The 17,660-nt window shown below is 34.2% G+C and overlaps 1 protein-coding gene across 1 annotated transcript in view; it reads right to left on the minus strand.

The window, feature by feature from the left end:
* Rims2 (regulating synaptic membrane exocytosis 2) overlaps positions 1–17,660 on the minus strand; it is a 535,330-nt gene that overhangs the window by 176,580 nt on the left and 341,090 nt on the right. The window lies entirely within an intron of this gene.

The following is a 17,660-nucleotide window of genomic DNA, read 5'->3' on the forward strand; positions in this document are numbered from 1 at the left end:
TAAAATATGAGAATACTGAAGAAAAATCTTAAAATATAAAATTCACTAGTAAAATACTTCATTAAGCATTTTTTCCTTAAGATAAATTTTATAAAACACAATTCCAAAGGTAGAACGGACTGAAGAAAAACCCCAATCTTCAGCAGAATTATAAATTCCATAAATAATGTAATCTGAAAGAGCACAATTGGAAGAAGTTAAAGATAAATACATTGATTAAATCATACAATGCTAAAACTAAGGATTTATGTACAAGTTAGGCTGTTATAGTAAGTAGTTAAATATAACTTACTTGGAGCATTTTCAATTTGAAAAATATTACAGAATCATAGCGTACCCTCAGCAAAGTGTTTCATTGTCCTGACTTACAAAAACTCAGACTTATTTTTCAGACAAGATACAGCTAAGTAAAAGCACAGTCATTTGTTTCAGAGTAATTAAAATATGAACAGCTGAGAGAATTTAAGATTTTTTCGTAGTAAAAATCATACATTATACTTAGAAAATAACAAATCAAGTCTAATGCATTTATGGATAGAGTCAATCACCAAATACATCAAAAGTCACTTAACATTACATTTTCAAGACTATTCATTTTTTGTGAGCTTCTTATTTTGGAAAATTTATGAAATTGTCCTAGTTCCAAAATATATATTAACCCTCAGGAATTCATCATTTAAGTTAGTTTTTCTGAGAGACTCTATGTAAAACTTGTGGCTAAAATATGTCACATAAAAACTATGCTCTTTTCTCTTCTATATTTCCAATTACTGTAAGAACAGATAAACTTACAGAGCAACAATGATAAAGTTCAATAGTTTAACATTTGTTTTCAGTGCATAATAGCAATGCATTATTGAATACCATAATATTCTTATCCAGAATTAGACTGTTCATTTGAAAAATTAAAAAAACAGATTATCCATGTTTATGCATCCTTGATTTATATTAAGACTGGTTGATTAATTTTTAAGGCCTAAGAAAACTTTTATCCACATTCTATGTCAGGAAGATGGAGACTAAACACCATGCATGAATTTTAGAATTTAAAATAATTTAAGATTTTTGTAACTCATGCACACATCAAGGACATTATTATGATAAATATCTTTATTCTGCCTAGGACTCTTTATTCATACTGACCTCCTTGAAGAGAGACTGAAAGTAAGCCACTGCAGTTGGTAATAACCCTCTCAAGATGGCTGAGTTCAGAAATGTTTAGGTTTTTTTTCTACAAAAAAGTGGATAAAACCATGATACTGAAATTCACCCAAATATTTTACCCATTTTTTCAGTCAATATCTTGCCATGCAGCTTCCAGTTTTACAATTTTATTTTTAAGTTAAGATTATTGGTACAATTAGATTCAAGTAATGACCATATTCATCATAGGGAATTTGTACATTTATCTGTTATATCTTGATTCTTTTTTATACTTAAAGTAAAAATTCCAAGTGTATTTTTATGATTAGAATGTTGCCTAGAAATGGCGAAATTATTATTGCCTAGACTTTCAGAGAACAGCAGCAGAGACAGAATGTGCTCCGCACTGTGGCTGTGCAGTCAGCTCCCTCAGGCTTCACAGCAGCCCTTGAGGCGCGAAGCCCACGAGGTCGCCAGACTAAGCCACTATGAGGAGCCTGGGATGGTTCACCAAGATGACCTCTTAGATTTCAGTGCATAAAATTATAAAACCAGCAGTGGTCATAATTAACAGGTTATTAATAGCACAAACTACTTAAATGTAGAATAAATGACTCCAAACACATCTTTTGCAAAGTTCTGCCTGCATCAGAAACATGGTTATTTAAATGCAATCAGCACAACTTGATATTCCATTACTTCCCTCCCATTTTATTGCTCAAAAGTCTGAATAATCAAAAATAGCACCTATATATAATACTTATCTTTTCATAATAAGAAAATTTATGGAACATTACTGACAGCATATTGCACACTTATGACATTTAGAATTTGAATTCAGAGGATCAATTTTCCTAGTATACAAGAAAATGTATGTTTGCCAAATAGAAAAGTTTGCAAAGAATTTCAACTATGACATTAAAGCATGCTAGTTAAATTAAATTTCCTCCATTACACATATAGATTATATTTAATCACAAGGCTTAAGTGACGAAATATACATACAGTACATGGGAGAATACACTAAACAATTACATCTTTTAATTTTTGCATTTGTTAAACTTGATGCTTTTAGTAAAACATTGCATCATTTTATCATTTTAATGTATAAATATATATATATATACACAGGGCTACAAACACATATTTGTTTGTATCAGATACGATGGCAAACAAAACATATAAATAATAACTATGATCCTGATAACCCATATCACATATATAGCAAGGAGACTTTTTACAGTATTATTTTTGTTACATAAATTACAGCATTAATTTTATATTTTGTTCATTTTTAAATAGCTCCTTACATACCTTAAGTTACTATATTCCACTTAAACTGAAGATCTGAATAAACATGGTACTTTTCTTACAATTCTGTAACTATTTTTAAGTTCCCAAAGTGAATTCTAGCTTATTTTACTACAGTTTCAATGTACCTTGTTTTATGAAAAGAATCAGACAGTCACTTGCACGTTGGTGTCTTTCCTTGCTCTCCAAACTTCTTATATAACTGATAAGATTTCTCAGAGCACCCATTCTGCTTAATAACACTGATCACATTACTAATAGCTTACTAATTAGTATAATTATTTTTAATTTGTGTATTTTTGCCAGATGAAAATGCCACAAGGGCCAGTACTTTGCTTTTCTACTGGAGCAATTCATTGCCACCTCCAATTCTTGGCATGCAGCTGGACTGTAATGAAAACGTTACTAAATTAGTTTAGTTTATATATTGATATGTTTTAAAATATAAGTTTTAAAGGTCTATGGTGGAATAATAAATCATCACATAGTACGTTTACACTGTTACTCTAGGCAGATTTTTAAAAATATGATTAATAACATTCTACTCAAATTTTAATTTAAATGTACTCGTTAAGTGAGTAAAGACAGCAATGATTATTCAGGTGACTGAGCTCTAAAATTTTCCATTTTTTTCTTTTACTCTTTCTCTATGTTAGCAGTTTTCTTTCCTCCACTTAAATCTTTCCAAAATTAGAAAAGAATGAAACAAAAATGTTTTATTTCAATTCTTTGGCAGAAGTAATGGTTTGAAGAAACTTTTACTGAGTTCACAAATTATGCCATCCCTTCTCCTAGTTATTGCTAGCAATATTTTCAGCACCAGAAGTTGTAAATATCTGGTACAAATACTTCAAAAACATTTATAGTTTAAATATAGGCATGTCCTACAAAGGCAAACTTTAAATAATAGCTTCAGCTTCTAAAATACTTTTTAGGGAAGCAAGTACAGACTCTCAGGTGAGGTGCAAGGAGTGATAAGGCAGATATTTATTTGTACTAAGTAGTCATTTTTTCCCTAAAGGGGAAAACAATTCCATTTTCCCAAAATATGTATTATTAGTTTTCAAACAAATTTTGAAATAAGGTATTCACCACTCTAATCTACAGGGGACCCACACACTGCAAAGATCACACCAAAAGAGAAGAACGAGGCACGGGGAGGACACGCGCGCGCTGAGCAGGCATGCGGGGCGCTGCGCTAGCCTCATGCTTCCCCGAGCCACACCCTGACAAACCTGGCTCAGACTGCTGTTTCTTTTTCGGCAATGGTTTGTCAGCACTTACTGTACCATTCACCGTTTTCTGCTGGTCTTCCCATGTAACTTCTAGTATAAACCAAAGAGAAAGGCATCAGAGCTTGTCAGAAACCTTAGAAAGTGTGTGTAACAAGAACCTAAAAATAGTTTAGGGCTTTTACAATCACATGTTTCCTACATTCTGATATATACTCTGAAATAAGTAGTTAAAAAATTATATGTAGGACTATGACATTAATTGATTTACAGTCTTAAAAATTCTAAGCAGTAAAATTTATTTTTGATAAATTTCAAAATCTATTTCAATAAAATAAAGGGAACAAGTAGAAAGGAAATGATAAAATAGTTTAACAAAGATCTTTTCTTTTATGATATTAAATATTTTGGAAATAAGCAATGCATTGTTTTTTACTACTGAAAAATTAAATGTGTATAGATAATTATAGAAGCTTTTACATAGCAAGAGAAAATTCATAAACACAGTTCAATATGTAAGAAAAAAGGCTATTTTACCAGCGTATTTAGTACCTTCACTAAAGAACAAAATATTTTATATGCTATGAATATGAACTTTATCAGTAAAACCCTGATAAATGAAAACAAAATATTTAGCAGTAACAGCTTAGCATCACTAAATATGAAATATATGACTTATTTAAGATTGTCTAGAATTATTTCTACTGTGGTACAACTTCATTCATTCTACAAACATACATTCAGCACCTACTAGGCATGTCCAGGTATGGGGGCTGTAACAGCAAACTTTCATAGAAGTTATCTTTCAGCAGGAAAGATACAGATGTAAAGAGATAAATAAGTAAATATATTGTGACTTAGACATTGATACCTGTTAAAAGAAGAAAAACGAGGTAGATAAAGCACACTGAAATGTCCAGTGCATGAAATTTTAGATAGGGAAGTCAGGCAAAGTCCTCCCTAACAAGGCAACTACCTCAGTAAAGAACTTAAGGGCATAAGGTAGCTCTTTGGGACCGGATTCCCCAGGGAGGAGCACGCAAATGCAACTGCTCTTGGGGAAGCATGTCTGACCTGCTCCTGGGCAGCACCAGGGCCAGTCTGCTGGAGCAGAGTAAACAAAGAGGAAGTGCAGAAGCAAGGCTGAAGCAGGAGAATAGAAATGGGAAGTGGGAGTAGACCACGCGGTGTCTCATTAGTCACAGTGAAAAGACTCAGCGGCCATCATTTCATCTTATTCTCTGAGGAGCTCTCATAAACAAAGATAACTCATGTTGCTTTACTTTCTTTGCAATCACATACTTCTAAAGCTCTGTGTACTTACTATAAGGCAAAGGGACCTTTATTATCCATGTACTTTTTCTTTTTTTGTATTTCAGTAACAGTCTACAGGGTTTCACTATGTAGATCGGACTCGTAGTGATCCGCCTGTGTTCAGCCTCCCAAGCGCTGGGATTACAGGCACATGCCACCACACCCAGTCTCAATCCCTGTCTCAGCGCGCCCTGGGGACAGGGCTGGCACCTTATGCTGGGGACTGAGCCCCGGCCACTGCTTCTGCCTAAGCATGCACTTTAGTCTGCTAAACTATTTGGCCAGCCCTTATCCATGTATATTTTAATCCCTGTGATGTTTCACTATGCCATACATGGTACTCTGCTACATTGTCAGTGTTTAAACCTAAATTGCACAAAACCTATTTTAAAATGTGAAGCACATAAAACATACTGGAAAAAGAAACCCACTGTACACAATGGGGAGAGCGCTTCACACCATACGTGGGCAATTTTAAATACGTTACTGTCTTTGATTGATGATCACAGTATTAGAATCGACTGAATCAGGAATTCCCAATCCCGAGACCTGAAGTAAATGCTGTTAAGAGTAGGAGTGTGTATTCCAGACTCCAGACAAATCACGTACTGCAATAAAACAAACTGCTTGCTCTGGTGATACTAAAACTGTGCCATTACTAGATACACAGTTGCTACCTTGATTTTCCCAACAGTAAATAATCGGGTAAGACAGATTTACACAGGTAAGCAATTCAAATAAAAAATTTATATTTTAATCAACCATTTATGGAAACAGAAATTTTAAAATACGTAAAGCACCTAAGTATTTTCTGCAACCCTAGTTGTCCTTAGTATAAAAATAAGGGTATCTTCAGCTCCTAAGTCACAGTTCTAATAATTGCAAGCTTATAAATACCAGATCAGTTTTCCCTGATGCAAGTTAGCCAAACAGAAAACAATAAACCCCTTAATAGTAAGCTGCTTAATATTGACTAACTTGTACTTTTGTTTATTTAGCAATAAATAACGATCTTATAAACTGCACAGAGTTGTGCCCCAAATCAAACGTGACAGTTATTATTTTAAAAGGTGTTTCAGGTTTTGCTATTTGATAGTTACATTTCCAGTAACAGAAGACACTGCCGCTGAAGCAAGACCGAGTGTCTATGAGTAGGAATTGCTTGTTATGGATATGTGTAGATTGGTTGAGAGTATATTCTGAAGTTCGGAGAAAAAAGTTCAAAACCTAACATTTAATTTGTAAACACGTTCTTTGAGTTAATATTTTAGTTGAAGATAAACCTTTTCTAGTCAGCCACATTGACAGGGTGAAATTAGCAAATATTTGAATATTTATGATGCCAGTAAGAGAAAAGGTCCAATAATACCAAGCTTATAAATACCAGCCAATACAACAAAGAATGAATTAAATCAAGGTTATGGTTGACTGCTAGAAAAGAAAATAGGTTTATCACTAGACTGAGCAAAGAGGTTGGCTTTCAAGAACGGTGCCATCATATACTGAGGTCGAACAGCGTACAACCTCAGGTAAGTGTTATAGCGTATCTTGCCTGTGACTTTGTCAAGTGTGATATATCTATATATATAACAGAAAGAGAGGATATATACACATAGCATATATATATATATAGATATATAGATATATCTATATATAGAGAGAGAGATGTATTATTAAATTCCCCCCAGGATCCTCACCATGGATTGAAAACAGGGCTTGTGCAAGCTAGGCAAGTACTTTAGCTATAGCCTCAACTCTGGATTTGTTATTTTTGATGTGAGAAAAATCATCCCCAAAGAGAGAAAAAAATTACTGTAATATACCATATCTCAATGTATCTAAAAGTATACTTGATTTAGTATGACTGTCTTAAGTGTTTTATATGTTTTATTGGCTTCACACTCTAGCTGTTAATCTGTACCCATGACAAATTATAAAGACATAAAATAAAGAAATGAATCAGAAAAGAAAAAAAAACTGGTCTTAAGAAATCTGAAAGTTTATTCCTGCTCTGAAATTATAGTCACTCTTTTTTCTAAATTTCTAGACTGATAACTTATTTTTATGGTCTTATTTTTGTTTTGTTTTGTTTTGTTTCTCATCTGCAAAACAAGAAGAGAAATAGACAAACTGGATCCTGTGGAAGAGTACATATAATAGATAAAATTGAGACACTGACAGTTTCGAAGTTCCAAGTGTAGCTACTATTAAAGTCTGTACTGAAAGTAAAGTATCTACTTTAAAATAGAATTAAAATCATAAAAAGAGCAAGGTGTGGTGGCACATGTTTATAATCCCAACACTTGGAGGCTGAGACAGGAGGACTGCTGTGAGTACAAGGCCAGCCTGGGCTACAAAGTAAATTCATGACCAGCCTAAACTGCATAGTGAGACCCTGCCTCAAAAACACCAATCAATCAATCAATCAATCATTAAAAGAACATCACTGGTCACAGTTCATTAACTCATGTACCACTTCAAAAACAATGTTAAGAGCTCTCCATACTTAGCTCCTTTTAAATTTATAGTTCATATGATTAAAATAAAATATTTAATTAAATGCCAATTTTCTATATGGAATATGATCCTATTGAAAGTGGTTTTAGTTACATTAAACTAAAATAGAAAAAAATCTAAACATGCAACATTTTAAAAAGACTTTCTTAATTAAAGGTCTTTCTGGTAAGTGTTGAAAAATAAAGTCTTAATCTGACATATTAAACATCTTAAAATTGAAATTTAAGTAGAGAGCTTGCCTATAATATTTTATATCTAATACCAAAAAGTAAAAATCAGAGATATATAGTTGCCAAGTATTACTTTGAGTGACTATTCATATGTCAGTCTGACAAAAGCTATGAATCATGGGAGTAGGAAAGAAATTTCTTCTAGCAAGACAATTTTTTTCACCAAGATGCTTATGAAATTACTCCCAAGCATTTAAAGCAAAAGTTATCCTAATTAGCAAACAATTTCACATATCTTATCTCACTAGATTCCTCAGGGTGGCAGTCTAGGAATAAAAACTGATACTGAGTACCTTTTCTCAGATGAGTTAACTAGGCGAAGGCCCAGAGCCACACCCATGATTGGTGTTCTATAGAACAGACCCGATCACAGTTCGAAAACATGCCTACGCTTTCTCCTATGCCCTGCCACCTTCCTAAACTTAGATTACTCTCAGCAACGAGAAGGTAGCATCATCTGTGTTTAGCAAGTCAACAGTGACATGGCCTTCTAGATTTTACAGAGAACTATGAAGTAGAAGTGAGTTCTTTCCTAGATCTGATTAGTCATTTGAGACTTTAGATGTATACAAGATATAAAATGAATAAAAGGAGAAAGCTAAAAGAGGAAATGCACCATAAAAAGAAAAACTTGAGGAAAACTGAGAAAATTTCTATTTATATGGATTTAATCTGCCACACTGGTTTACTTAGGTTTGAGAATTATAAATGGGTATAGAAAATTTAAATGTACATCTTATATTTAAGACCGAATGTACTTCTTTGATCCTGGTACCACATGCCTTGCTGGCTCTGGAACCCAGGCGTGATGGACGGGGATCGAAACCAGGCATGGTGGTACACACCTGTAGTCCCAGTGCTGGGGCTGAGACAGGAGGATCACTACAAGTCTGAGCTGTATAGCAGGACCCTCTACCAAATAAATAAATAAATGAATAAAAGTTTTAATAGCTTGATTCTTTTTATATTTTTCTTAGCCCACATTTCTAAGAATAGATGTTCATTAACCAGCATTACACAGTATTTGGACACGCACAGCATCATGTCAACTTAGGGTGCTACTGAGCATCATTCTGTCTCAATAATGCATGTAAAGGACAGTACGCAATCTAGCACACATTTAGTCTATTAGTTAAATGAGCAGTGTTTTTAAAATTTTATTGTATTTATTTATTTTTGCAGTGCCAGGGATTGAACTCAGGACCCTGGGCTGCGCCATCTCCGTGGGGCCAAGCAGTGTTTTCATACTGTTACGCCAGAAACCCATAGCAGAAAGACCATCTGCAACATATTGAACACAACATATTTTGTTCCTTTGGCTGAAAATAAAATTGGACATAATTACTTTATTCAAAATTCCAGCCAATGGAAGAAACTGGAATAAAATTGACATTACCATTGCTAATATTGGGAAAAAATACCAAATTAATTTTGTCTGTAACTGATGTTTAAGAATTCTGTCACTAATTTAAATAGTTAACGTCAATGTGCTAAAGAAAGGGCTGTCAACTTTAACGGTTGGTCACTTATGGCAGTCACATACGCTGTGTTCAAGTTATGTCCCAAACCCACTTCATATTCATAAGAAACAAAAGCACTATGGGAGAAAATTTTAAAATGTTCAATATTTTAGCTTTTCATAAAGCTTCAGATTTCAAAGTGTCAAAGGATATTAAAAATATATTGTCTTCTACTTGATGCTATGCATGACCTGATATCTTTATTCTGTATTTAAAGCTATGTAAATTAGAAATATCTTATAAATATACAGTTAACTAAAAGTTAATGGCAAAATGAATAATTCAGTGGTATGATTCAACAATTATTTCCTTTCTAAATATAGTTTATTGTATCAAATTTATGTTTTCTTTATAATGGTAAATTCTCAAAAAAGAATTACATCAGCTACTTCAATTCTCATACCTCTGTCTCATCCACCAAGACATAACAGAACACCGTAATCTTATACTAACCTTGTGTGTAAATTTTGCCTTATTAAACATTGTGCCTTATTTTATTAAATCATTTTGTTGAAACACAATTATATATTTTGGAAAAGTAACAGTATTTTCTTCTTAATTAACAAAAATTGAGATTTTTTTAAATATCTAAAATCCTCATTTTATATTTTCCTGTTACTTGTTATGTCATTGTTTATCTGTTTACTGAATTTATTCAATACATTGATCTGTAAATTAAATGCATGTTTTAGCATTTACTCTCTGTGCTAGATGAAAGACATAAAATATAAATAAAACCAAAAACTAAGATTGAAAATACTTATTTTTCCATTATGCAGATGTAACAAAGTGACCGTTCAAATCAAAACAAATGATAAATATCCTTGATATAGTAAGCCATGCTTGACACACCCTCTTACTAATTTGGGACACATGATCATTTATCTAAATAAGGAGGGCATAGGATATAAAGAAAATAGCCCCTAATTTCACTAAGCCCATGCGTATCTAAATATTAATCTAATTTAGAAATTGATTAATTTTCCAAATCCTATAAGCATTTGTAAGTACACAGATAGGCAACAAACAAAACAAGATCCCACATTCCTGTCTGCAACCCATCACGCTAAACAGCATCCAGTTCCTAGAATGCCCACGGAAACAAGCATTCTTCACAATGACTGTCAAAATCACCTTTGTAACCTATTTATTGTTACTGTCCCTCTCTGATCTCCTCTTCCTTCTCTTCTTTTCCTTTCCTTTCCTTCTTTTATAAAGTAATCTATATTTGAATAATCTGGTGGTGGCACAATGAAAGCTTAAAGAAATACAATACCTTTCCTTCCATTTCATTAGGCATCTTTGGTGCTATGACATTTTTTTTAATGTATAAAGTACAGGGTCTACAGGGTCTCACTACACAGATCAGACTCAAAGTGATCCTGTTTTCAGGCTCCTAAGCACTAGGATTACAAGTGCACGACACCACGCCCAGTCTCAATCACCATCTCAGCATTCTCTGGAGGTGGGCCCGACAGAGCATGCTGGGGATCAAACCCAGTCCCTGCATAGTATGACATTTTCATAAGGAGGGTTTAGTAAAACTTCCTGGCAGTGAAACTAACTATTAACAGTTAATGAGGTATTTACTAATTCTCCAAAATCAGTGAATATTAACACACAACAATAGCAATATAAACAATAAATTAAGAACAAATTATTTGAGATATCAGACTGTATCAGCCACATCTCCAAAAACAGTTAACTTCTGTTAAAATCCCAACATGATATTTTATCTTGCAGAAGAGAAAACCAAAACCAAGACAAATTAAAATACTCATCAAAGGTCGTGAAAATGACCTTTAAACTGAAGTGACTGATTGCAGTGCAGTCCTTTAAATGGCAGGGAAATTCTTCATGATTTAGATAGTTCTTGGACTTTGAGAAAAGTTTCCTAAATATATGCATACTGATTTTTACATGTGCATTGAAACACACATAAATACAGTAATATACTAGCACATTAGGAACTTTCACTGCAATCCAATCCTATGTACTTCTATTCTCATACTGTTCCATATGCAAGCTATTTGATCTAGAATAGAGCCAAGATTACAAATTTCTAACAGAATTATAAAATTCTGCATAACCCAAACAGTTGGTTCAGAGCAATGATCACAATCGTGTTTCATTCTAAAACTAATGTTTTTAGATTGTATGCTAAAAATACAAAAGCATAGCAACAGGCACAATTATAGCTAACACTTGTGCATAATACTTAAGACATTGTTCAAAGCAACTTAACTATACCAAATTATTTAAGGAAGTAATTTACATCACACTTACAGAGCAGGTAATGTGATTCAGGATGGACGGGGTTTGGCTTTATCAGCCTTCCTAGTACTCCAGCATCAAAGACAGTTGCCACACTTCCTGCATTTTGGAATTCCTCTTCCCACAGCCTCTGGCCACAGGTTTGTTCTGAGCGTGCTAACAACTCAGGGCGGCCTCATCAGGAACAGTGTTCTAGAAGCTCTACAAGCTTTGCATTATTAAAATAAGCTACTCGAAAATAGCAAAATATGAAATGCCCTGATGAGTAGGGGAAGAAATACTTTGAGCTGAAAGCCTCCCAAGTCCCTCAAAACTTGTCCCCCTTTATAAAACTGACCCTGGATGCTTCACAATCACAAAACACTTCACACAAATTCCCCACTAGAATTTTAACAGTTATCAGGGGCAGTCTATAGACTAGTAATGTACAACTGTGAAGGTTGAAAAAATAATTATTCTCTCTATGGAGTTCTGCTCTTCATCTGCAGAGAAAAGCAGTTTTATTAAAAGACTCATAAGAGCTCTGTAAATCTGAGAGTTTTTGGTTCAAAACCTGGGGACTAAGCTACAAAGAACTGACAGATATCTTAGTCCAGGCAGTTGGTTTGGGGCTAATTGTTCTATGAAGTAAAGTGGTAGGTCTGGTGTGGCAACACAGAAAGTGAAAACACAGTTTCCCTAATAGCCTTCACAGGCTCCCTCCCCTGAAGTCCTCCTTCAGCTCTAGGCTTTTATTTCCTTTATCTCCTTGACCACAGAGCTCTTCCTGCAGTCTCTGCACTCGCGCCCTTATGTCTTTCCTCCTTGATCCACTCTAAGCAGAACACCACACCACCAAGACCGCAATGCTACTGACATTGCTCTTGAGTCATCACAGACTTCTTACTGATAAATCTGCTGGTCATTTCACTCCTAATTCTTCCCTCCTTCTTATACTATAACTTAATTAATTTACATTTAAAGGCACTGTATTCTGGGATTTCCTGTTTTCCCCATTTTTTCAACCTCTTAGGGCTTCACTTTCCCAACTTCTAAATTGTTAAAGTGATCTCGCTCATACTTCTTTGAACTCTTTCAGTAATGTACACTGTCTTCTTGGTGATCTCGCCCACTTCATGGTTGACCAGCTCTCTTTATGAAGATGGCTCCTGAGAGTATAGCCACAGCACAGTCTCTAACCTGGTGTCGAGATTACACTAAACTTTCCTTTTTTACATCTTAACTTGGATGTTGAACATCAGCTCCGTATCACTTTCCTACTAAATTTATTCTTTCTTTCAAGTCATTTCCTTTATCAAAGCAAATACTTGGCTAGCATCTTGCACCCCTGTCAGAAGCTCCTGTTGGCTCTTTCTCCAATCCACTCAGAGCTCAGCCATTCCCACCCCTCTGATGTAAGCCTCTACTACCCCATACTAGGTTGCTGCAAAAGCCCTTCAAGAGCTCCTACTCTTTTCCCTCTGAAATCTTCAAGTTAGTCTCAATGCTGCAATTAAATTCTTCTTATAAAAAAGCTGCCTTGTGCCACCTTACTCAGAACTTTCCCATTTCCAACATTTGAGGCCCAGTCCCTACCTGCCATCTCTAAGGAAGCAATCACACACCTGCAGCTGGTCTTGCCCGCACACACAGGGTCTGCTCCTCCTGCACCCTGTCCATGTCACTGCTCTCAGAGCAGTCCCACCTACTTCCTTGACAGTCCTGCACACCACTATGCTTCTGCCAGAGATTCCCCCCAACACACGCCTTCAAATGGACCCTTCTGCCACTTTAACCAGGTCTCTGGTAAAAAACATCAGGTTAGCAGTACTCCAAATAGAATACACAAACCACATCCCCTGTGGGGTACTTATACCCTGTCATTTCTGAGTTTTCTTCTTTGCCCTTGTCAGTACCTAAAATGATCCTATTTAGTTTTTATTCAGTATTTGCCTCCTCCAACAAATGCAAGGTGGATAAAGGCAGAGACCTAGCAAAAAAGTATCCCCAGCAACCAAGCCAGACTGAAGCACAGTATTTCCTCAACATTAGTTGTAGAAAGAATGCATAAGCAAATAAAAAAATGCATGCAGAAACACCAATAATACCATTCTTGGTTATTAACTTATAGTGCTAGGCTACATGGCATAAACACAATCTCATTTTAGCTCACTGAAGGCATGACAAGTCAATATAAAAACAGCACTGGCTCAGATAGATGTTCATTTGAGATTTCAATAATCCATTCTATCTACTGAGAATCTGACCATTAATGCTGGGTAATGGGACCACTCTGGACTGAACAGGAACCTCAGCAATTAAAGGCAAAGAACACTGTCCCTCTCCCACAACTCCACGTGAGTACTCTGCAGCAAGATGCATCATAAAGCTACCTTCCTCACATGTCTCCTTGGCATTTCCAATCCAAAAGCAGGATGGGGATGAATCCACTAGTGCCCCTGGATGCTGGGGCACTCCTAGCAAATAACTTTAGGTAGAGTCACAACTACCTTGTGTTTACGCCATGTAGCATAACGCTTTAAATTAATAACTCAAGAATGGCATTATTGGCATTTCTGCATGCATAGAACCTACCCTGGAAGAATACATCAGCACTTATTTAAAATCTTTAACCTACTTACCTCATGTGAAACAGATTCTATCTTGAAACATTTAAATACACTTACATACCAATAGGCTTCCAATGTGTTTAAAACTTTTCTAATAAGTGACTGAAGATTTAGGAAGATATATTTGCTCTTTCAAATCACTGATTTATATTTAAATATTAAAATTTTCTTTCCTATATACTGAGCAAAAATTGCAGAAACAAATAGGCTAAAGTGACAAATGTGTTGGGAAATCATTTAAATTCTTGATTTATGAAGAATGTTCATACTTTACATTATGTGATTCCATTTTCTTTGTTGTGTTGTTTTTCTTGTTAATCATATCCTAGCCTATATTAATGAATATTTAGCATTCTGCATCAAGAAAAATTCTAAATTGACTTTAATGCTAATTAGATCTCTTAAGGAAACAATGGAGATGCCATGTATAAAAGATGAAGACAAGGAGCTATATACAATGGTCATTTCCACTGAGTTACTACAGCACAATGGTATCCATCTTTATTTTACCCAATTCTAATCAATGATAGAGAAAACTGTAACAATTCAAAATGCTGGCATTATATATTAATACATACAACTGTAATTGTGATTATCAATTACTGTAAAACATACCAACTTGATAGAATTTAGTTTTGTTGGGTTACAGAACTAAATCATTAATAAGTATAGGTAAACCAAATCGAAGTGTCGAAATCAATCTCTCTTATCTAGGCAATACATTAACTAATATGTATAAAATTGAACATCCACAGATACTGTACTCTAAGTGTTCATTATTCTTACTATTTTTGTCCCTGAACCCATAATTGTTCTATTGTCTGCTTTAAAAGTCCACCTTAAACATTTTTAATTAGTTCAGTTTAGTTATTTTTCACCTTCTGTGGTACTAGGGTTGAACTTAAGGTCTTTAGCTCAGTTTTATTTTTGAGATAAGGTCTCACTAATTTGCTGAGGCTGGGTTCGAACTTGTATTTTCCTGCCTCAGTCTCCCAAAAACCTAGGATTAGAAGCCTGCACCCCTGTGGCTGATTTGATTTAGTTTTTTAATAATTTAATTTGAATATAATTTTGGATTGAAAAATATCTGTTATGTTTTTCAAAATAAATATTAACAGGGGCCGGGGAGATGGCTCAGTGGAATAAGCGCTTCCCTGGCAAGTGCAAGGGCCTGAGTTCAATCCCCGGTTCCGCAAAAATAAAATAAAATAAATAAATAAATAAATATTAATAAAGCCACTGTTTTCCTTAGACTCTCGCCACTTAACATAATGAACAAATCAAATCTTCCAACTTCAGTGCCAATTTCAATAAAAAAGGATTGTATTAGGATCAATAAGTTAAGCATTAAAAAGATGAAGTTCATATTCAGAAATAAATAAAAATACATGTTTTCAATATTAGACAACATAAATTAGGACTAACATTTATGCCCAGTTACTCTGCTTTTCAAAAAGCCTATTCATGCACATTACAAGCGCCACTGCAGAGTGTCTAATACATAGAAAGCACTGAGAACTTCTAGACTTGCCTTTTTTCCCATTATTCGGTTGGCTTGGTGTTTCTCCCTCATTGTCTTTATAACATCAAAAACAAACAACACTGATTAATAATTCCAGTGAGTAGCAACCCAAAAGAGAACCAAGCACACAAAGAAGATGAAATCACACATGAGAAAAATCAATCAATCCATGCACAAAACACAACACTCCACATTAATGAACACAAAAGTAAAGTATATATTTCCTACCTTATAGGAAAAGTAATAAAAATAAACACAGGAATAGAGCCATTTTACATTATTCTTATGCTTTTATGCTAATCTCATGTACAATTTACTAGTTAATTTTGAAAGACAAATGTGACAAACTAGCACAAAGCGGACTTTGCAATGTTGATAAAGTTCAGTTAAAGTAATATTCAATCCTTTGTCCAATCCTGCATAGCTATATCTGTTCATCTGAGCAACAGATTCAATGATAAAAATCAGTAATATAACAACCATTGTTAATTTGCTATTCTTATTCTGAAAATCTGTAACATTATGTATTGTTGTATGCTACCCTGCATCTGTTTTGGTTTCTGCTATTTGTTTTTGCTTTTGTTTTTACTCTTCAAAATAAAATAAAATTTAAAAAAATAAAGTAATATTAACTACTGACCAAGTCCTCAAAAATGACACCTTCCTAAAATTACTTCACCATGGATATCGCTTAATGAAATGTGGAGTGTTTCAGTATTTTCATAAACTAGCAGGAGACAAAGAAAAAGCATTACTCAGCTAAATGAAAAGAGAAATCATTCTACAGTGTTCCATAAAAAATGTTACTCATACAGCACCTCAGGAAAAGAGAAGATATATAAAATTCTAGAAGTTAGAATGTTAGATATTCAGAATTGAGACAGACATAAGTTTTTGTAACTCTACATGCAAAAATTGCCTTTGTTTCTATTATCAAACATAGTCCAGTGTTTTTTCTTATCCTGTGACACTAAAAAGTCACTAGAGCTCAAGGAACAACTAGAGACGTTTTTGTGTAAAGCTACAAACTCTACTCAGAGAATGTATCCATGCAAATAGATGCACAGCACACAGAACTGCACTGTTTTCTCACAACAGGATCGAGAGAAAAAAAGCACACACCCTTTACCATTCATGAATAAAAATGATGATTGTGTAAAGATTTGATAAAAATAGATTTAGGCATTCTGCATTGTTCAAAAAAGAGTTAAGATTTTAAAACATGGAAAGCTTAAAAATATTAGAATCCAATTCTGAGTTTCAAGTAAAAATATTTATTTATTTATTTATTTATTTATATTTATTTTTTTGGCAGAACCGGGGATTGAACTCAGGCCCTTGCACTTGCCAGACAAGTGTTTATTCTACTGAGCTAGTTCCCTGGTCCTCCACTTACATTTTAGAATAATTTTTTATGTATCTACAGAAATGTTCCTAGGATTCTAGTAGTTATTATACCCAAAACATTTATCAATATAAGGTTAATTAACATCTTACTATTCTAATACATGAACATACTATAAATGCATCTTTGATTTTTTTAAATCAGAAATCAAAGTAGTTGCAGGTTTTAGCACACAGGATTTATATTAAAGCTTGTTAACATTTTAAAATTTACATATGCATTACAGTTCTAGTTTGGTGCCCATAGGTTCATTGCAGGTATGTAGAAATATGCATATATATCTATATCTATATCTATATCTATATCTATATCTATATCTATATCTATATCTATATCTATTTTTGCAGTACCTGGGGTTGAACTCAGGGCCCCCTGCTTGCCAGAAAAGCACTTATTCTACTGAACTATCTCCCTGGGCCCTGTGGAAATATAATTAAGCTTTGTATATGTCTTAGCTATTTTTGTGTCAGTATAATAAAATGCCTGATGCTAAGAAATGTTATAAAGACAAAAGGTTAATTTATCATACAGTTTTAAAGCCTGAAAGCCCAAGGCTGGCATCCTCACAGAGTTCACTTCTTGC

The sequence above is a fragment of the Octodon degus genome, unplaced genomic scaffold (assembly GCF_000260255.1).
Source record: "Octodon degus isolate 3935 unplaced genomic scaffold, OctDeg1.0 scaffold00148, whole genome shotgun sequence".
Classification (NCBI taxonomy): Eukaryota; Metazoa; Chordata; class Mammalia; order Rodentia; family Octodontidae; genus Octodon; species Octodon degus.